This window comes from Dasypus novemcinctus, chromosome 12, assembly GCF_030445035.2.
Source record: "Dasypus novemcinctus isolate mDasNov1 chromosome 12, mDasNov1.1.hap2, whole genome shotgun sequence".
Lineage (NCBI taxonomy): Eukaryota > Metazoa > Chordata > Mammalia > Cingulata > Dasypodidae > Dasypus > Dasypus novemcinctus.
In genome coordinates, this window is record NC_080684.1 from 2,970,999 (window position 1) to 2,994,123 (window position 23,125).

Here is a 23,125-nt window from a genome sequence, read left to right on the forward strand (position 1 = left end):
TTCATATTCAAAACATTTGTGGTGTGAGTTCTCCCATTCTATGTAAGGTCAGAATATTGACTAAAGGCTTTCTCACATTGATGCCTTCACAGGATTTCTCTTCAGTTTGTACAATCTCATGTTGTTTCAGGTTGGAAAAATTGTTATTTTCCCATTTAGGTGATATATGCTTACTGTCTCTATCCAGTGTGAATTCTCTTATGTTACATGAGGGCAGAACTATGAGTGAAAGCTTTCCCACACAGATTACATTTTTAGGATTTCTCTCAATGTGCATTCTCAAGTTCTTTAAGCAAAGAGCAGTGAAGGAAGCCTGTCCCACATAGATGACATTCATGGGTTTTCTCTCCAGTGTGAGTTCTTCCATGTTGACTGAGGGCAGAACTATGAATGAAGGTATTCTCTCCTAGATGGCATTCAAAGACTTTCTCTCCAGGGTTAGTTCTTTCATGTTGTCCAAGAAAAGAATATTGTCTGAAGGCTTCTCCAAATAGATGACATTCATAGGGCTTCTGTCCTCTTGGAGTTACCTTTTATTGCCTAAGGAGAAAAAAATTAATGAAAACTTTCCCACATAGAAGTAATTCACATGGTTTCTCTCTGAAATGAGTTTCATTATATTGTCTGTGGACTGAGATTTTAATAAAGGCTATAGAGCTTCTATGGCATTCATATGGTTTATTTCTAGTATGATTCTACTTGTGGTGATCAAAAGATGACTCATCACTGAAGATTTTCCAAGTAATTTGCTGAAATATGGTTTCTTTGTCATGTCAGTTAATGCATGTTGAGTCACTGTGTATCTCTAAGTGGAATCTTCTTGCAAATAATTGCATTTAAAGGAATTGGTTTGGGTGTGAGATCTCTGCTGTGGGGAATTAGATGAGAGAATGTCAAATATTCATTCATATATATGAAAGTCTTCATTTCCCTACATATGAATTCTAAACTAATCCTCTAGTCATAGTCTCCAATTAAAATCTTTCCCATGTTACTTTTTTTTTTTTTTTTTTTTTTTTAAAGATTTATTTATTTATTTAATTTCCCCCCCTCCCCTGGTTGTCTGTTCTTGGTGTCTATTTGCTGCGTCTTGTTTCTTTGTCCGCTTCTGTTGTCGTCAGCGGCACGGGAAGTGTGGGCGGCGCCATTCCTGGGCAGGCTGCACTTTTCTTTTCACGCTGGGCGGCTCTCCTCATGGGCGCACTCCTTGCGCGTGGGGCTCCCCCACGCGGGGGACACCCTTGCGTGGCACGGCACTCCTTGCGCGCATCAGCACTGCGCATGGCCAGCTCCACACGGGTCAAGGAGGCCCGGGGTTTGAACCGCGGACCTCCCATATGGTAGACGGACGCCCTAACCACTGGGCCAAAGTCCGTTTCCCCCCATGTTACTTTTATATACACATTATTCTCCATACATGCAGATTTGTTTTATTACAGCATCCCATTTGCAGAGCTATCTGATCAATTTTGAGATTCAAGATGTTTCAATTTATGTATGTGAGCCATGTTTATGAGTTGTCTTTTTTTTAATGTGGTTATCCAGGTTTAATTAGAATTAACATGAAAATAGAACAGAGAACATTAATGTTGGTAAATATTTTACTATTATTCCTTGTTTTTTTCTGTGTAATATAGCAAAACTATACAAATGAAACTATGAAAACACATTTTGTACCAGTAGATTTGTTGAAATACTTAAAACACTTTAGTTAATATATTTTTTAGATTTAATTTAATTTTTATATTATCTTTTTCAAAGTTAATAGATCACACAAAACATTACATTAAAGAACATAAGAGGTTCCCATATGCAGTTATCTTTTGATAAGAAATCAGTTTAGAGTTTTACATTCAGTTAATTTTTCCCTAAATTCAAACTATCACAGATTTTTACTGCTCTAACTTTTAATCCCTACAAGCATTACAGTTAGTAGATTGTACTGAATTTCTAATTTATTCCATCCCCAGGTATCTGGGGAACTAAGTGTCACTCCGTGATGCTTACTGATGACATGATATTAGAAATGACTTTCCTGCAGATAGATTACATGAATATTTTTTCTTGATTTTTTAAAGGCATTTTTCCTTCCTATAAAAATTGTGGGGCCTTGATAATGTATATGCCTTAACTCTTAATAGCTGGTAAAGGTCGGGGCAATGTGTATTTGGTCTTTTTATAGCAACTTTAGGAGTTTATAATGAATCTGAAATTTCTTAATGGACTAGTCCTCACAAAATACATCAGACAAAGAAAAGGATTTATCCAGGGAGTTCATTATTCTGGGTTTGCCTCTTTGGGCAGATTGTTGCTTCCTTGGCTTGAGGTTAAAACAAATGGAAATATTTTTAGAAATCTACCAATCACAAGAGGCAAACTACTGAATCAACTGCTAGAGCTAGAGCTGTACAGCACCAAGCATTAGATTCATTATCTAAACTTCTTTTAGATGACAGCATTGCCAAACTTGATTATATATTCATTGGACAAGCACTTGTTTTTGATATTGATAGCTGGAAAATATACTTACTAAAAATTCTTCACTTAAGCAGTTCTGAAAATTCTAATACACTAATTGAGCTGATTTTCCATTCATCTAATTTTATGTTTACTCATTGCACTTAGTTTCCTGAAGGATATTAACCAGAATTTCTCAGGTTAGTTTACAGGAATAAGATAATGTCTCAAAGCAAAACCAGACAGAATGGTGTCAGGAGTACTCTGTAAATTTGTAACCTTCAAAAGAGACCCTCCCCTCAAGAAAAGCTTGATATCCTTGAATGTTTGATTGAGGATTCATGACAACCTTACATACAGGCTCCCACATAATATCTAAACTGGGTTTTTTCAGCCACTGAAACCAAGTGCAAGTTTAATATGCTCGAGACAATGGAGAACTGAGAATTTTCACATATCTTCCTCACAAAACCCCTAGAAGCATCACTTGTTTCTCATGTTATTTTTTTCTTTTTTTTAACTTTTTTCCTCACCTATCCCATTTTCCTTTTCTTTTGCCTATAAAACCCTTAGTTCCCATTCTCACATTGAACTGGTTTTTGGAAAATTCCTCCAATTTCTTGCTTATGCATTTGCAATAAGACACCTCACTGAGATGTTTTTCTCCTTTGTGACACCAGATCTGGTGGAAACTTCTATTGGAAACAGCTGTGCTTATCCTAAACAACATTGTCAACACCATCTGTTGTATTTGGGTAAATACCTGTGGGAAAGTTGAGACACAGTTGCAAGAAAAATTGCAAAGGCATAGGGCTGTAGGACTCCAATGTGAAGAAGCCAGGAAACAATCCTGGTGGGATGGCAGTGGGGGTGGTGGGTCAGCATCTGCCCCTAACCCCACCACCAATCCCTTAGCTCTGTGCTGCCAAGGCCTTTTGGAGGAAACCTGTCCACAGACAGCAAAGGCCCAGGAGGTGTGAGTGGAGGCTCTGACAACCACACCAAGTGGCCTCTGCCTGAGCCCCAGCTCATGGAATCCAACTTCTCTACCCACATCCCACATGATCTACCTGTCCAAAAAGCTGATCCCAGTTCCTAGCTCTGAGGAAATCTCTCCCCAGGTGATGATGCATCCAGATGGCCTGCCTCCAAGGCCAGGACTTGCCAGGCTCCATCTCAACCATTGATTGGGGTTTCCAGTCATAGCAGAATGGATCAGATTCCCAATTTGGCTCTAACTGCTGAGTTGAGTGGATGGCCCTAATGGAGAATATTTTTTATTGTATGAAGTTGCCAGGCAGGACCTGAAGTACAAGAAGAAAGGATTCAGCCATGACTCTAGCATCTCCAGTGCTCTGGGCAAGGATCAGCTTTCTGTGTTGGGTGGTTCCCAGGTTGGCTTTGAGGGCTGAGGACTAAGCCAGGTACTGAACAGATGCTGCACTCATATGAAGCTGGATAATAGCAGAAGTGCCACTGACTCATCTGTGGTCAAATGCCAGGTGGGAGGGGTACACTCAATGGGAGGATGGGCAAGGGTACAGTCAAGACTTAGCTCACTAGAGAAGAGACATTCCTGAGAGCTGGGCAGAAAGCAAGAATTTGGGCTTCCTCCTTATACTGGTGTTCTCAGTCAAGCCTGCTGGATGAACCTGGCAGCCCAATGACTTGCAAGGAAGGGCAAGAGGGGAGCCAGTAGGAAAGCTAGTGGTTCTGGTTGGATGGTTTGGAAAGTCTGGGTCCCAGGAGGGGTGGATGTGGGACAAGCATGGACTGGGAAAGGGGGTGTGCATGGTTGTTGGTAGGTTGGGGAATTTCCAGGGATCAAGCTGGGCTGGGCAGGATGGGTCAGCACTGAGGGCTTTTGGGCACACCTCCTGAGCATGCCCAACCTGGTGGGATGTTGGAAGGAAAGCAGAGGCCCTCCTCTTTGGAATGCACCTGGTGGAGTGCCCAGAACACTTTGTAGTCCTTGGCCTCTGGTTCTCCAGGTGCATACCTGGACACTGCAAGGGCAGGCTCACCACCTGGTCTGCCTTCCAAGTGCTGCTGTCACCCCACTGTGTGGGCACAAGCCAAGTGGGAGGTGTACCATAGCAGCTGGAGTGCCCAGGTATCTGGTGGTGGTGAGCCATGACAGTCATCCCAGAACCAGGCACAGGAATCCTACAGCCCTTGAAGCTGGGCAAGGCCCTGTAGCACAGTCTAGCACAGGCTTTTCAAGGTCCAAGCTGTAGCAAACTCCATTTTCTGCACTACCACCCTGAATGTGACGGATGTCCTTTCATCTCAGAAGCTAAGCTGGCTTGGGTCTGGTTAGTACTTGGATGGAAGACTGCCTGGGAATGACAGGTGCTTCTAGTAGCTGAATCTCTCTCTCTCTCTCTCCCCCCTCCCTCCCTCCCTCCCTCCCTCTCTCTCTCTCTCCCTCCCTCCCTCCCTCCCCCTCCCTCCCTCCCTCTCTCTCTCTCTCTCTCTCTCTCTCTCTCTCTCTCTCTCTCTCCTCCATTCTCTTTATAGAGAACTCCAGTAATAGGATTAAGACTCATCCTTATTGAGAACAGTCACACATTAACTGAAGTGATCTCATCAAAAGTTCTTTCCTATTTACAATGGACTCATAGCTGTAAGAATGGATTAACTTCAGGAACTTTTTTCTTGCAGGTTCCAGATCTCTGGAGTACATACAGCAATCTCTACAGAATCACAATGTGTTTTTATTATTCTCTACACTTTTCAGTGTCTTGGATCATATATATACAATATGACATTAATCTCCAAAATAAGTACGATTAGAGTTTTTGGAGAAGGGGAGAGAGGGAAAGGTGATGAGGTAGACTGAAAGAGTCAATAACCAAGGCTTTCCTGGGATGAAAAAAGACTCAGTGTCCATAGATGGCTGAGAATGACAAGGAAAAATTCACCCACATGGGGAAGCATCATGTGAAACTGCACAAAATTTCACCTCCAGTGAAAGTCAATCACAGGGAAGCAAGGCCCCTCCACAAATGCTTCCCACCCCCAAAGACCTCAGTTTCAGGAAGTACAAGAAGAAAGGATTCAGCTTTAAAGGGTAACTCTGTGTGAAGGATTTCAGGACCTGGGTATAGAACAACAAAATGACATAGAAATGGTGATTAACTATGAGGACTGATACAGGAGTATCACAAAACTAATCCATAGTTTACAGCATAATAGACATAGCTGGAAGTCAAATTAGTGTAGAGGAAATTTTGGGAAAATCACAGTAACACAGATAAAAGATAGAGCCAAGCAAATTAGAGCAATTATAGAAAAGACATTTGGCAACAGGAGAAAACTATCTGACATAAGGACAGTTGGATATCTCTGATGTAGAGTACCTGTAAATGAAACAGAGAATTTCTTTCACAGATGAAGCACTGAAATTTCTCTGGAATGGAAAGAATTGTGTCTTCACAGGGCCCATGGTGTTCCTTGGAAACCTAAGCCAGGGGCAATGGGGGCTGGATGTCCCAACTTGCCTCAGTCGAGTGTCTCAGCTTCATAGAGAAAGAAGTACTTGTTCAAGCTCCCATGACAGAACCAAAGTCACACAGGAGTTAGGGGAAGGTTAGGCTGGCCTCCAGTCCTGCACAGCAATGCCAGCACAGAATACCACATCCTCTCTTTATATTCTGTGAGGCCCAGGAGACATGAAATTTACGTTTACAACTGAGGGAGTGCTGAGTTCCTAACCAGGGGAGCTCTATCACAGTCCCTAAAGAAACAGCAACAACCCCCAAGTGCAATGGCAAAGACCAAAAAAGAAGGAAGGTCCAACAATGAGCCCTTGATACTAATGACTATGCTTGTGAGCCTGAGCACCTGAAATAAGAACAAGGCCTAGAGCTGCAGGGTGCCTAAGAGTTACCTCCTGAGAGCCTCCATTTGCTCAAATGTGGCCAGTCTTGAAGCCAAACTCAGCAAGTAAATGTGTTGCCTTTCCCCCAGTGTGGGACATGACTCCCAGGGATGAACCTCCCTGGCACCAAAGGATTACTACCAAGTACCAGCTGATGATGTAGCTAGAAAATGACCTTGAATAAAAGGGTAAACTCAGACCAGCAGAATATCTCAGTCTACATATAATACCAGGAGTTAAAAATGCTTTTTGACCTGAATAAAAGGGGGAAATGGAAAGGACAAATGAGTTTATATGGCTATGAGTCTCCAAAAAGAGCTGGGAGGTTATCAGAGGGGTTGCCCTTATGCACACCTCAGCAGAGTCCCAGAGACAGATAAAGTAGATACAACCCCAGGTATTGGTTCTTCTGAGGGCTACAGAGACCCACAGTTTCTATGGTCATGGCAGATGGAGTTCAGTGCCATCCCAGTTGGCCCTACTTTGGAATTTGTGTTTCTGTGTGATGGGGCTGGACTTAGATGTGAATTTTGTCCACAAGTCTCTCCTGTTACTTTTACCAGAACTGTAGTTGGTGCTGGGGTTTAATGTATACCTAGGGGACCTGAATCTCTGGACTGACCATGTGATAGCCAGGCCCTGAGCCTCAACAGACCTGCGACTCCTACACTCTGGTTTATTGGACTTACCCCACTCAGCTAACATGGAGGAGAAGATGGTCAACCACCACACCAGGGTGCTAAGAGTGCCTACAACTGAAAGCAGGAGAATTGCATCCAGCATCCATGTGGAATCTAAGCCCCCTCTTGATATAGATGTGGAGTGGACACAACCATTCTAAGGTCCACAGGATGGAGGAATAGAGTATGGTTTAGAGTGGGCTTACTGATATTCTATTCATGAATTATTGTAATTAGTAATCGAAGAAAATGTGGCATTGGTGTGGAGAAAGTGGTCATGGTGCCTGCTGGTGGTAGGGAGTGGGAGAAAGAGATGTGATGTGGGGGCACTTTTGGGGGTTGGAGTTGTCCTGGGTGGTGCTGCAGGGACAGTTACTGGACATTGTATGTCCTCCCATGGCCCACTGGGTGGACTGTGGGAGAGAGTGGGCTGTGATGTGGACTATTGACCATGAGGTGCAGTGGTATTCACCAAATGCAATGAATGTCTCATGATGATGAAAAAAAAAAAAAAAAGCAATTGTGTTAACATATGAAGTCCTGCTGCAAGCGAAAGTCTTAACCAATAGTGTCCAGTCACTCTGAAGGCTGCCATCCCTATCAGCAGCAACAAGTAACTCTCTGTCATGTCCCTGCCCATTCCTCTAACACCCCTCTCAGGACCGCTGAGGCAGATGCCCTCATGAAGATCCAGAGCCGTAACACTGAGACCTGAGAAGCAGAAGAATGACTCCACTGGAAAGGTGAACATCATGGACACCATACCTTGTGGTTCCTAGGCCAGCAATTCCAACTGCCTGTCACTCTCCAACAGCTCATGGACATCACCCATAAGTGTCCTTCATGCTCACTCCAATAACTGCAATGTAAGTCCCCTCCTGCTCTTGGAAGGGGCAAGGTATGCTTTCACTGCTGCAGACACTGCATTGGGACCCTTGTAACCAGCCAGCTATTATTTTCTGCCTATAAAATGAATCCTTACAATGAAGGACCGAGTTTAAATTCAGCACTGTGAGTTGCATCCCCAGGTCCAGTTAAGATGCTAGCAGCAGGCGGCGGACTTGACCCAGTGGTTAGGGCGTCCGTCTACCACATGGGAGGTCCGCGGTTCAAACCCCGGGCCTCCTTGACCCATGTGGAGCTGGCCCATGTGCAGCGCTGATGCGCGCAAGGAGTGCCGTGCCACACAGGGGTGTCTCCCAGGTAGGGGAGCCCCACGCGCAAGGAGTGCACCCCGTAAGGAGAGCCACCCAGCACGAAAGAAAGGGCAGCCTGCCCAGGAATGGTGCCACACACACGGAGAACTGACACAACAAGATGACACAACAAAAGAAACACAGAGTCACGTGCCACTGACAACAACAGAAGCGGACAGAGAAGATGCAGCAAATAGACACAGATAACCAGGGGAGGGGGGAAGGGGAGAGAAATAAAAAAATAAATAAATCTTCAAAAAAGAAAAAATAAAGAGAAGCAAATAATTAAAAAAAAAAAAAAAGATGCTGGCAGCAAAACCAATGCAGGCATTGATATTATGAGTTAAAGTGCCAGCTGCCCCACAGTCCAGAAAGGGGGAGTAATAATAATTTGCTGCCTGTACCTAAGTCTATTCACTGAATGTCTGCTAGTGGTAGTCGTGTTATTGTTTATTGTATAATCTACTGTAGTTATGGATTATATGCAGACTGCTTGAATACTAATTAGAACTTTAATAATGCAACACATTATTAAGTGATTTGATACTTGTGACACGTAAATGTATATTGTGCAATATCTATAAAAATCTCTTGTTTTAAGGTTGAACAATCCTGGGAAAAACTTCAGTGAGTATTGTTCAAATCTAAAAGTGAAACATCATACAGGAAGCTGTGTTAATCAACGAACCAATGCCTTGCTGGTCAGCACTTTTCATATTTCAGGAGGAATAATGAGAGCTAGAACAGTGGGCACATTGGGGAATGTTTTGTAACAAATAAGAACAGATAGGGTACATCCCCAGAAGTACTGTGTTCCTCTTTAGGAAAGCTGGCCACTTTCTTGTGGACTGACGCATGGACCTTGGAAAGTACTGCCTAGCAAGTGTTGTGTTCCTTCCTGTGGGGGCTGGCCACTTCCTTGGGAATTGACACAGTACTCACAAATTGGCATCTGTTTATCGATGTCATTGATTAAGAGCTCAATAAAAGGAACAGTTCTTGGTCAGGCCAGTTGAAGTCCCACCCTGGGAGATGGTGCTCTGTACAGGTATTGTTTTCAATTGAGATGATTCAGGACTTCCCAGCTGTGATTCATATGTTGGTGAGTTTGTATGTAAAACTGTTCTATTTTCTGTCGCTTTGGGACTTTGTTCAATACTGATTTAATCTTTTTACTGGTTATGTTATTCTTGTTTCTCACACAACTAGAGTGAGAAACAAGAATAACATAACCAGTAAAAAGATGTATATATATATGACAAGCAACTGGGACTCTAGTCACTCTGGCCGGATGTGAGCTAGGCAAGTTGGTGTATTCCCTGGTTTGGTGAGCCTTTATGTATATGTATGTTTATCATGAGGGATTGTGATATGGCATTTGGATGCCTGTTTATAAACATCCTTTACTTATTTCAGGTTCTTTCAATTATTAACAAAAGTTTACTAACTAGATATATATTTATATTGTATCCAGTTAGGACTCCGGCTGGACATGGGCCAGGTAAGCTGGTGCATCCTCTGGTTCAGTGAGCTTATATCTATATGCATGTGGCCAACACCAATATTGACTTTGGGCAGGGTTTGATAGATTATGATCCAGCATTTGGACCCCTGTTTGTAGACAATCCTTTGCTTATTTCATATTTTCCCAGTTATTAATAGAAGTTTAATAAAAAATAAATGTCTCTGTCTTGCTTTCCTATGCTTGAGTTAATGAAGTCATCATATCAATCTATTTACATGTGTATACAGCAAAGCATTAGCAAAGCATTTTATTTAGCAGAACATTGGGGTATGGGATTTTTCCTTTTGGAGCAATGGAGTGTTATAAAATTGAGGTAATGACAGCATAACTCTGATGAATATGAGAGTCAGTGAGTGTACATTTTGAATGGATTGTACAAACAGGGACTGTATAACACAGTGAACCCTATGGTGGAAGATGGACTGTGCTTAACAGAATATGAGAACATTCTGTCATGAAATAAAAAAGGGTATTATTCTAATACAGGGTTTTAATAACTGAGTGGGTTGAGGGAGAAATATACCAAATGTAAGATATCGGCTATTGTTAGTAGTAATGTTTCGATGATGCTTTTATATAGTTTGTAACAATTGTTTCACATCAATGCAAGTTGGTGATGGGGTAAAGTATGGGAGCCCTGTATGATGATATGCATGTTTGTTTTATAGGTGCACAACTTTTACTTAACCTGTGGTTTATGTATGTTTATGTATGAATGATAAATGTCAATAAAAAGAAAAGAGTTTGAAGCTGAAGAACAAATAATAAAATGATTTCAGTTACATTAAATCATGTAAAAATGAATGCAGATTTCTTGTAAAATTTAAAAACAGAAATTTCTTATAAACTGAAAGACCCATGTTATTCAAGTAAACTTCCACAGTTTGATTTATATTTTATCAGATATTGCCTACATATATTAGCATATATACATATTATTAATACATATCCCTATTTTTATACAAATAAAAAATTGGTATATCTCTAATAACCTTTGTATTTGCATATAATTATTTTCTTCACTCAGCACTCAGAGGAACTGTGCTTCAACATTTTTGATCCTTCAGTGTGGGTCCCAGGAAAATTTCCTCTAAGTCAATCCACAGGGGACATAATGAGATAATGGCAGTTTGCCCCTCCAGATCCATTCATCACCTTCTAGCCCTGCTCTCTGCCCCAGATCTTGAGCTCTATGCCCTGCACAGGAGGACTCACTTTGCCCACTGGCTTCTCAGCCACACGTAGGCACCTGTAACAGGTCAGAGAGCTGAAGGAGAGTGAGGTAGGCAATGTTGTCCACTATCTCTGTCTCAGTTGGGTCTCACTTTGACTGAATTACTTTACTAACGCCAAAGGTGGTGTGGGGTGGCCCACAATGCCACGTTGTCTTGCCACTTCTGATCTGGGGTAGTGATGCTCCCTTCTGGTGCCAGTTCTGGAGTGCTCCCCACACTTTGTTCATTTGCTTTCACCTGCCCACAATGTTCTAAATAGCCACTTCATTAAACTCTTCTCAATTATCCCTTCATACTGGGCATCTCCTTTATGGTAGAGCACTGACTGACACAAGCAGTGTCACAAGTGAAAAGGTAGCTCTGAGTCATATCCTGAGAGTGATTATAATGTGAAATAGTTAATCCTTGGGTGCTCCATAAGTTATGTTTAGTAGTAGAGCCCAGCTAAGTAGACTGAGAATACTTGTGCACTTAAGTAAATAGTGAAATAGTGTACAGAACTCAAAACATTTGCCCATAGATTGATGGAACTGGATGTTGAAAGTGTGCTATATTATATTATTGTCTTGCCTAGAAAAACTCACTTAGAAATAGTGAAAATAGGTTAGGTTTAGATTAAAGGGACTACATTTCAAAATGCGTTATGAGAAGCAGTTATAATCTCAATATCTCTCAGAAAATGACTTTACACTTCCTGCTGCCTCTTTCTGGATCCACAACTCAGCAGATTCTCATCTTCAGCTTTGTTCAGTGTTTTGTGTATGTGTTCTGTTTCCAGTAGATTAAACAGTTTTTCTTGGTTTTTAGTCCACATATCCTGTGAGTTTTCTCTCTTTGCATTTTACCTGTCATGAAGAATGGTTAGAACAGACGGATCAGTGTAAAATCGTGACTGTATTCTGCCATTTTACTTGTCTTTTTATTCATTTGAAAGTTTTGTATTTTTCACACTTGTAGTCAAGTTCCACAAATAAAATATTACTAAAATTTTTATTTTTTGTGACTTCAAAATATTTTTTAAATAACTGTTCAAAAAAATTGCACTCCATGAAAATAATAATTTCCAAAAGAAAGACTGAAAGTAAAAAAAGGTGAAATTGAAAACGTGAGGGAGTCGTGACGTTCTGGCTCTTGCCTGCCACGTCGCTCACAACGTGGAAACTGCTGGTGGACTGGGTGTGCAAGGAAACCACTACCGAGCAGGAGCAGGAGGCCGAGGAGAGCCGCGGGTGGCGACGGCGAGGCTGGACCCGGAGGCGGGGGCGTGCCGGCGCTTCATCGTGGGTGCTTTTTCTCAAGTATTTTTTCCAGCCTGTTTGGAACCTGGGAAATGAGGGTTTTAATTTTGGGATTAGATGGAGCAGGAAAAAACACAATTTTATACAGATACAGATTGGAGAAGTTGTTACTACTGTTCCTACCACTGGATTTAATGTTGAAACGGTAATGTACCAAAACCCTGAATTCCAAGTCTGGGGATTCAGGAGGACAGACAAGTATCAGGCCGTACTGGTGATGTTATTATTCAAACACAGATGCAGTTGTTTATGGAGCAGGCAGTTGTGACTAAGACCCAATTGGCATTTCCAAATCAGAGTTTAGTTGCCATGTTGGAGGAAGAAGAGCTGAGAAAAGCAGTTTTAGTGGTTTTTGCAAATAAGCAGGACATGGAACAGGCCGTGACTCCCTCAGAGATGGCAAATTCACTTGGGTTACCTGCCCTGAAGGACCCAAAATGGCAACTATTCAAAGCTTCAGCCACCAAAGCACTGGCCTTGATGAGGCAATGGAATGGTTAGTTGAAACATTAAAAAGCAGACAGTAATTCAACTGTTTCTGCTCCTCTGAAATGAAGATTATAGCACATATCCCTTTGGAAACAGTCAGGCTGTGTGTCACACTGCTAAATGTTAAAACCACATGATGACTGGCATATACTGGACTGACTGCATCATTTCTAATAAATATAAAAAATGAGTATTTGGTTGGTGGGGGAGATCATCTTGTTAAACCTACTGAATATCTGTTCTGTATAATATAAAATATTCCTTCTTTGCTTTCTTGTGTTAAGGTATATATTCTATTTGTAATGGAGTTCTTATTCAAATGCAGTCCTATTGAAAAATGCCTCTTGATGGGAGTAAAGTGCTCTCTTATTTCTGAATTAGTGATTATAGCTTATTTGTATAAACACTAACAAATATCTTAACTCAAATTTTCCCCCCCTAACATGAATTTAGTCCTTCCAAAGATTAGACTTAGTAGACTAGGCTCACAGTGTGTGTAATAGCCTTCAGTTGCTTAACTGATTACTTTACATTTAGCTGTTTCATTTTAAAACTTTTGGTTATAGGCATGAATTTGAAATCATTACTTTGATGGTTAATTCTCCTGACTTATCTGTAACTGTCATTTTATAGTACTTCATAGTTTTCAAACAAATTTTAACATATAATGACCTGGTCGATCTGTCCAGGAACCCTGTGAGATAGGTAGGACAGTTGTAATGTCTAAATTTAATGGACGTGGACTCAAGCTTCTGATGTTTTGGCTTGCCTACAATCACATCCTGATGAGGGGAGAACAGGGCTCAACAGGGCCAGAAGGTTGTCTGATATACTATACCCATATATTCCTGAAAAATGCTAACATTGGCAACATAGAAAACCTGACTTAAGTGAAATTATGGTAGAGGTAGTCACAGTACATTTGAAATGTCTATAAAATTATTTGTCCAATATAATAGAGGTGATCAATAGCATAAGTAGTAAAAACAATACTTATGACTATATTTGATGGAATTCACAACACATTAAAGGAAAAAATTCACATTAAAAAAAAGACCTACTTTAAGAGGCATTGTAAAAGATGTCTCCACTGTATTACTTTTTAAAAATTTTATTGGGTATATAAATCTGATTGTTGAAGTGTCAAAATGTTATTGGTTCTTCAGGGAGAAAGGAAGTATTCCTGGATTTAAAAATTAAGCTTATTGTAAGACTTTCAGATAATTTTAAAAAGCAAACTTTTTAAACTGCAAAGGAACTTTCAAACTACCCAGTCCACCACAAGATTGGCTAGTGTGGCAGAAGAATATAGTCCTTAGTAATTACTAAAATTGGGGGGATTTTTTTCATGTAATAAATTGAACAACCAGCACTTTAAAAATTTGGTGCTGGTGAAAAGGGCTTAATACCATGGTGCCTTTCAGGTATCGTGAACACTAGTGCTCCCAATATGCCTAATATTATTTACTGGGAAGCACATTGTTTCATAGTTTCCAAGTCATACCTGATGGGCAGAGACTTTTTTTGTATTTATATCCTTATACCCAGTATGGTACCTGGCACACTGTACTCCTCAGAATATGTTCATGGTTGGAATAGCAGGATATTTGTTAGCTGGGAAAATGGTATCTCTCAAGTCTGTACTTTGTTCCCCTTCTGGTTAGTGCTGGTGTCTGGAAAATAGCCAAGATCAAGGATGCAGGCTATGGCCATATAAAAAACAAATTCATTTACACACTGAGGTGCTGGGCTTGTATTTAAGGAGCTAAGTACTTTCCAGCAGTTTAGGAACACTGAAGAATGGAAGTGCGAGGGAAGTAAGGTCCTGGCAGGCAGATGCCGGACAGCTTGTAACCCTCATTGCCTTTAAGACCAAAGGCATGAAGCTTTTGCAAAGTCAGCACTTTGATGATCCTGATCTCTGTGGTTTATCACAGAGAAGGATGAGGTAAATAGGGTACATGCTTATCTCAACAGGGTATAAATTATAAGGCCCTTGTCCAGCAGGAAACAACTGCACAGGTATGTCACAGGAGTTGGTTGATATTTGCAAAATAAATATCTACTGAGTATTGTTTTGTGAAAAGCCTGATAATGGGAAAAGCACCAAACTTGAAATAAGAACAGGTGTGTTCAGGCACAAATTGCCACTCCTTCCATTTCTTTTCTCTTAAATGAGGTTTTTTACAACTGATACCAAAGGTTTCTATGAGTTCTAAAATTCCAGTTTATCATTTTGACTGGTAGTTTTCCTATGTCATGTGATCATTACTTATATACAAAAAGTGAGAAATTCAGAGTGGTAGATTTACTTCTGTTATCTGAATACCTGAGATGCACTTTACGATGTGGAAATGTTAGCTCCTTGAGGCAGGGACCATGCCTTATTTACTCTTACTATTCATTGCATCTGGTGTGTTGCTCCTGGTAAGTAGTAGACACTCAATATTTACTGATTAAAAACAAGTTGATGCTTAATATCCCTGAAGTATATTTGCTCCCTCTGATCCTTAGCATTAACTTTATTGGTGGTTTAAAAAAAAGTTGCAGTCCGACTTCCGGCAAGATGGTGGCTGAGTGAGCTTGCCTTGCCGTCTCTCCTGGGAAGAGGCAGCTGGGCACAGCTGGAGGTTCTCCGGGACCAGGCTTTTTCAGGATTTTTTCAGGGCAGGAAGTGTCTGGACATCGATTTGGTGGGAAGGTAACGGAAAGGACTGGTCTATAAGATATAATTTGGGACTTTTCAGGAGGGGGAGGCAAGATGGCGGCTGAGTGAACTTCCCGGTTACTAGCTCCTGGGGGGAATCGGCTGGGAGGCGTCGGAGACTCTTTGGGACCGGCTGTTTCGGGATTTTTCCTGGTCCGGAGGTGTCTGGACATCGATTTGGAGGGAAGGTAACAGAGAGGATCCATCTGTGAAATATACACGGAGATCCCAGCTACGTGTGGAGGACTCCCTCCTTGGGTAGGCGGAGCCGAGGCAGCTAGCACCGCGGCGGGCGGCGGGCGGGAGAGCTGAGCCGCGCTGTGCCGCGGTGGGCGGCGGGCGAAGGAGACAAGCCCAGCCGAGCCTAGCCGTGCCGCGGCGGGCGAAGGAGACAAGCCCAGCCGAGCCTAGCCGTGCCGCGGCGGGCGGCAGGCGGGAGAGCCGAGCTCAGCCGAGCCCAGCCGAGCCGCGGCGGGCGGCGGGCGGGGGACCGGAGCCCAGCTGAGCCCAGCCGAGCCTGGCGGCGGGGTTTCTGTTCTTTGTTTTTTTTTTTTTATTTTATTTTTATTTTTTATTTTTTGTTGTTGTTGTTGTTCTTGTTGTTCTTTTTTTTTTTTTCAATCCTCTCTTTCTTGTCCCCAATATTCTTCTTATACTATTTTACCTTAACAATACAATAGGTCCTACAGGAAATACCTCACATTTGCTGGGTTTCCTCACCCTCCACTGCCTCATTTCTCTGTGAATAGATTTAGCCTATCTACACTATCCCCTTTCCCCTACAACTTGATATCCTCCACCATCTGCTATCTCTCCTATATTCCATCTCCCTTTCTTTGATCCACAAAGTGTCTAACTCTTAATTTCTAATACCTTTGTTTAGTTTTCCATCTGGTATTCGTCCCTGAAACTATTACCTTTCTTTTCTCTTTCCCTCTCCCACGAAAACAATAGCCTCTTAGTACGTACCACATTCCTCCCATATTCAGTCGTCTACCTCATTATAGGTACTTTCCTACTACTATAACTCTACACAATTTACATGATCTAACCTCCATCCTCCCAGAACTCATATTGTTGCTTTGTAAACATATATCACCAATACTACTTCACACTTTTTCCTTCCTTACACAATTGACTTTCCCCAGCACTAATACTTTCCTTTAAAGTGAGCTTAACTAGCAATAAGAAATTGGAATAAGAAGAACAAAGTGACAAAGAGAAGATATAACACTTACGCAAAAACAACAGCTAATTAATCTCCAAGACTAGACAAAGAAGCTAAGGAACTGATTAAACCCGTCAAGAAAAAATGTTGACAAGACAGCAACAAAAATCTACAAACCAAACCAGTAATCAGGAAAACATGGCTGAATCCAATCAACAAACTGAAAATCAGGAAGGGGGGCAGGACTTCGCACAAGCAATGAAAGATCTCAGAACATTTATCACCGACAAATTTGATGAAGTAATGAAAGAGGTTAACAGCGTGAAGACAACACTTGGAGGGGAAATTGCAGACATGCGCAAAAAAATAACAGATATGATGGAAATGAACACCACAATTCAAGAAATCAAAAATACACTTGCAGCAAATATCAGCAGACTAGAAGAGGCAGAGCAGAGAATTAGTGATGTGGAAGACAGTGCATTGGAAATCAAACAGATAGTAGAAGTGGTCAATAAAAAGGTAGAAAAAATCCAGATAGGACTTAGGGACCTGAATGATAACGCAAAACGCTCAAACATACATATTATAGGCATTCCAGAAGGAGAAGAGAAGGGAAAGGGGTCAGAAGGAGTGTTGCAGGAAATAATGAATGAAAACTTCCCAAATCTACTGAAAGAGACAGATGTACATATCCAAGAAGCACAGCGCACTCCACTGGTCATAAACCCCAACAGGCCCACCCCAAGACATATACTTGTCAAATTATCCAATGCTCAAGACAAAGAAAAAATTCTAAAAGCAGCAAGAGAAAAGAAAACCATCACATACAAGGGAAACTCCATAAGATTAAGTGCTGATTTCTCATCTGAAACGATGGAGGCAAGAAGGCAGTGGTATGATATAGTCAAGGTACTAAAGGAAAAAAATCTCCAACCAAGAATACTCTATCCAACTAAACTAGCATTCAAACATGATGGAGAGTTCAAAATATTCACAGATAAACAGAAACTGAAAGAGTATATCAACAAGAAACCTCCCCTTCAAGAAATTCTTAAGGGAATTCTGCAGGAAGAAAGGAAAAAAGAGGACAGTCAGAGATGGAGGAGAGTGTAAAAGCAACAAGAAAGACAAAAATAGAAGGGGAAAATAAAATAATACAAACAAAATATAACAAACACAAATCCAACCAAAATATGGCTACCATAAATAACTCTCTAAACGTAATAACACTGAATGTCAACGGATTAAACTCACCTATCAAAAGATTCAGACTGGGACACTGGATAAGGAAATACGACCCATCTATATGCTGCCTACAAGAGACACATCTTAGACCCAGAGACTCATGGAGGTTGAAAGTGAATGGCTGGAAAACAATCATACAAGCAAACAACAACCAAAAAAAGGCAGGAGTAGCTATATTAATATCAGACAAAATAGACTTTAAATGTGAAACAATTGTGAGAGACAAAGAAGGATACTATATTTTAGTGAAAGGGACAATTTGTCAAGAAGATCGAACAATCATAAATATTTATGCTCCTAACAAGGGCGCCTCTAAATATGTGAGGCAAACGCTGGAAAAACTAAGTGAAAGAATAGATGCATCTACAATTATAGTGGGGGATTTTAATACACCACTATCAACTCTGGACAGAACATCTCAAAAGAGAATCACTAAAGAAACAAAACATTTGAACAGTATATTAGAAGAGCTGGATCTAATAGACATATATAGATCATTACACCCAAACACAGCAGGATATACATTTTTCTCAAGCGCACATGGAACATTCTCCAAGATTGACCATATGCTAGGCCACAAAGAAAGGCTTAATGAATTCAGAAAGATCGAAATCATACAAAACAATATCTCTGACCACAGTGGAGTCAAGCTGGAAATTTGCAAGGGACAGAGACCCAGACTTCACACGACAATTTGGAAATTAAACAGCACACTCTTAGAAAAACAGTGGGTCAAAGAGGAAATCTCAAAAGAAATCAATGACTACCTTGAAACAAATGATAATGGTAACACAACATACCAAAATTTATGGGATGCAGCAAAAGTGGTACTGAGAGGGAAATTTATAGCCATAAATTCATATATCAAAAAAGAAGAAAGAGCAGAAATTGAAGAATTAACCGCACATTTGAAGGAATTAGAAAAACAACAACAAAGTAACCCAACAGGAAGAAGAAGGAAGGAAATAACAAAGATAAGAGCAGAACTAAATGAAATAGAAAATAAGAAAGCACTTGAAAAAATAAACAGGACCAAGAGCTGGTTTTTTGAGAAGATCAACAAAATTGGCAAACCTTTAGCGAGACTAACAAAGAAAAAAAGAGAAAAGATGCAAATACACAAAATAAGAAATGAGAAAGGTGATATCACCACTGACCCCACAGAAATAAAGACTATCATAAGAGGATACTTTGAAAAACTATATTCCAACAAAAATGACAATTTAGAGGAAATGGACAGATCCCTAGAAATACATAAGCAGCCCATACTGACGAAAGAAGAAATTGATGATCTTACCAAACCAATCACAAGCAAAGAGATAGAATCAGTCATTAAAAATCTCCCAACTAAGAAGAGCCCAGGGCCAGACGGCTTCACAGGTGAATTCTACAAAACATTCCGGAAAGAACTAACACCAATCCTGTTGAAACTATTCCAAAAAATCAAAACAGAAGGAACACTGCCTAATTCCTTCTATGATGCCAACATTACCCTAGTACCAAAGCCAAACAAAGACACCACAAGAAAGGAAAATTACAGACCAATTTCTCTAATGAACCTAGACGCAAAAATACTTAACAAAATACTTGCTAATCGTATTCAACAACACATTAAACGAATTATACACCATGACCAAGTGGGATTTATCCCAGGTATGCAAGGATGGTTCAACATAAGAAAATCAATCAATGTAATACACCATATAAACAGATTGAGAGAAAAAAACCACATGATTATATCTATAGATGCAGAAAAGGCATTTGACAAAATACAGCACCCCTTCCTGATAAAAACACTTCAAAAGATCGGAATACAAGGAAACTTTTTGAACATGATAAAGAGTATATATGAAAAACCTAAAGCCAACATTGTTTACAATGGCGAAGTCCTGAAATCCTTCCCTCTAAAATCAGGAACAAGGCAAGGATGCCCATTGTCTCCGCTCCTATTTAACATTGTCTTGGAAGTACTGGCTCGAGCACTGAGACAAGAACCAGATATAAAAGGCATTCAAATTGGAAGGGAAGAAGTCAAAATTTCATTATTTGCAGATGACATGATCCTATGTATAGAAAACCCTGAGAGATCTTCAACAAAGCTCCTAGAACTCATAAATGAGTTTAGCAAAGTCGCAGGTTATAAGATCAATGCGCAAAAATCAGTAGCATTTCTATACACCAATAATGAGCAAGATCAGGAGGAAATCAAGAAACAAATACCATTCACAATAGTAAATAAAAAAATCAAATACTTAGGAATAAATTTAACTAAAGAGGTAAAAAACTTATACATCGAGAACTATACAAGATTGTTCAAGGAAATCAAAGAAGACCTAAATAAATGGAAGAATATTCCCTGTTCATGGATAGGAAGACTGAATATTATTAAGATGTCTATCCTACCAAAACTGATCTACACGTTCAATGCAATCCCAATAAAAATCAACACAGCCTTCTTTAAGGAACTAGAAAAACTAACTATGAAATTTATTTGGAATAAAAAGAGGCCCCGAATAGCCAAAGACATATTGAAAAAGAAAAACGAAATAGGAGGAATCACACTTCTTGACTTCAAAACATACTACAAAGCTACAGTAGTGAAAACAGCATGGTACTGGCATAAGGAGAGACACACAGACCAATGGAATCAAATTGAAAGTTCAGATATAGAACCTCATGTATATAGCCATATAATATTCGATAAAGCCACCAAACCCTCTCAACTGGGAGAGAATGGCCTATTCAACAAATGGTGCCTGGAGAACTGGATAGCCATATGTAGAAGAATGAAAGAGGATTACCATCTCACACCTTATACAAAGATCAACTCTAGATGGATCAAAGACCTAAATATAAGAGCCAAGACCATAAAGACCTTAGAAAGCAGTGTAGGGAAACATCTACAGGACCTTGTAATAGGAAATGGCTTCATGAATATCACACCAAAAGCACGAGCAGCAAAAGAACAAATAGATAAATGGGACTACCTCAAAATTAAAGCCTTCTGCACCTCAAAGGAGTTTGTCAAGAAAGTAAAAAGGGAACCCACACAATGGGAGAAAATATTTGGCAACCATATATCTGATAAGAGACTTATAACTTGCATATATAAAGAACTCATATATCTCGAAAACAAAAAGATAAACAACCCATTTAAAAAATGGGAAAAAGATTTAAACAGACACTTCTCCAAAGAAGAAATACAAATGGCTAAAAAGCACATGAAAAAATGCTCCAAATCCCTAGCTATCAGGGAAATACAAATCAAAACTACAATGAGATACCATCTTACTCCCATAAGATTGGCAGCCATGAAAAAAACAGTAGAATACAAATGCTGGAGAGGATGTGAAGAAAGGGGAACACTCATCCATTGCTGGTGGGAATGCAGAAGGATCCAACCATTCTGGAGGACAGTCTGGCAGTTTCTCAAAAAATTATCCATAGATTTGCCATATGACCCAGCAATACCACTGCTGGGTATATACCCATCAGATCTGAAAACAAGGACACAAACCGATATATGTACACCAATGTTCATAGCAGCATTGTTCACCATCGCCAAAAGTTGGAATCAATCCAAAAGTCCATCAACAGATGAGTGGATCAATAAAATGTGGTATATACACACAATGGAATACTACTCAGCTGTAAGAACCAATACACTACAATCGCATGTGATAACATGGATGAACCTTGAGAATCTTATGTTAAGTGAAGCAACCCAGGCATTGAAGGACAAATACTATATGACCTCAATGATATGAAATAAGTTAACTGCCTCAGAGAGCTAGAGTCTGGAAAAGTGGCTTACTGGAAATCGGGGGGTGGAGGAAGGATGTGAGTTAATGTCTGTAGGGGTGGAATCTGTGATGAGCTGGGGGTAAGTATGAGCACAAAGAAGGGACAAAATGGGGGCAAGGGGTTACCTTCGGGTGGGGTTTTCTGGGTTTGAGGGGGGCTGGGGATGGGAAGAGGGGTAATATGGTCCAAGAAATAGGTGGGAGGGAGGGGCAACATACAAACATGGGAGAGTGCCAGAAGTTCGTTGAGAACTAAATGTTGAGTAAAACGTATCAAAGTATAAATAGGAGGGTCACCTGGTTAGGACGCTCAGGGGGTATGGTCTGATGCGGGACGGACTCCGGAGGGAATAGCTGAAGGCTCATTTTGCCAAGGTGGGTTCTACCATTGGGTGGGGTGGACCCATATCCTGGGGAAGACTAATGCCGTCGAATAGAGAGAACTGTATCTCTCGTGAGAAAGGACGGCTCCCAGGGCATTAGATTGGCAGGCATATGGGCCCTAAGGGGAGGGGAAAATGGACGTGCAATGGATAGAACAAAGGTAAATAAGGGGGCAAAAGAGGAGTTATGTGAGAGTACACGAGGATGAATATAAAACAGCTAATATTACACCAAAAACATATAGGGGACGACAGACTAATAATGAAAACCATAAGACAAAACATAGGATAACTAAAAAATTTAGAAAACTGTACAACCTAAAGTATGGACCACATAGTAAGCACAAATGTTACCTTGTTTGAAAACTATAGTTTCGGAATCTGTACATCAGTTTCAGGAAATATGATATGAATAAGTTAAAAGATTATTGCTGTGCAAGGGAAAAGGTTTTATGGTGGATCTGGGGAAATACTGTATATTGTATATATGAATTTTGGTGATCTAAGACTCTTCTGAAGCTGACATTATGTTGGGATTCACTTTACGGGAAGTTTTGGATCACAGAGTGGTTCAACAATGGCAGCGGAGGAATACTGATATGGGATGTTATTGACAGGATATATATGGTTGACAGGGAGTTATACAGGGCATATGCCCAGGGTATATGGTAATGTCTATATATACTCATAGTGGAAACAATTAAAAACAACAGCTGGGGGGGTACTGGGCTCCTGGCCGGGGGGTCACTGTTGTGGGCCCTGGGAGAGCAGCGGCAATCCTCCAGGTGCAACGGCAAGAACCAGGAAGGAAGGAGGGCCCAACAGTGGGCTCTTGATACTAATGGCTACACTTTTGAGCCTATGCACCTGCAATAAGAACAAGGCCTAGAGTACCATTGTGCCTGGGGGTTTCCTCCTGACAGCCTTCATGTTACTCAAATGTGGCCACTCTCACAGCCAAACTCAGCGTGTAGATGTGATGCATTCCCCCCAGCGTGGGACACGACACCCGGGGATGAGCCTCCCTGGCACCGAGGGATCACTACCACATAC

The 23,125-nt window shown here is 40.8% G+C and overlaps 1 pseudogene; it reads left to right on the plus strand.

The window, feature by feature from the left end:
• The first annotated feature begins 11,619 nt into the window (after positions 1-11,619).
• LOC101422914 (ADP-ribosylation factor-like protein 1 pseudogene) lies at positions 11,620-12,835 on the plus strand (annotated as a pseudogene).
• The last annotated feature ends 10,290 nt before the right edge of the window (positions 12,836-23,125 follow it).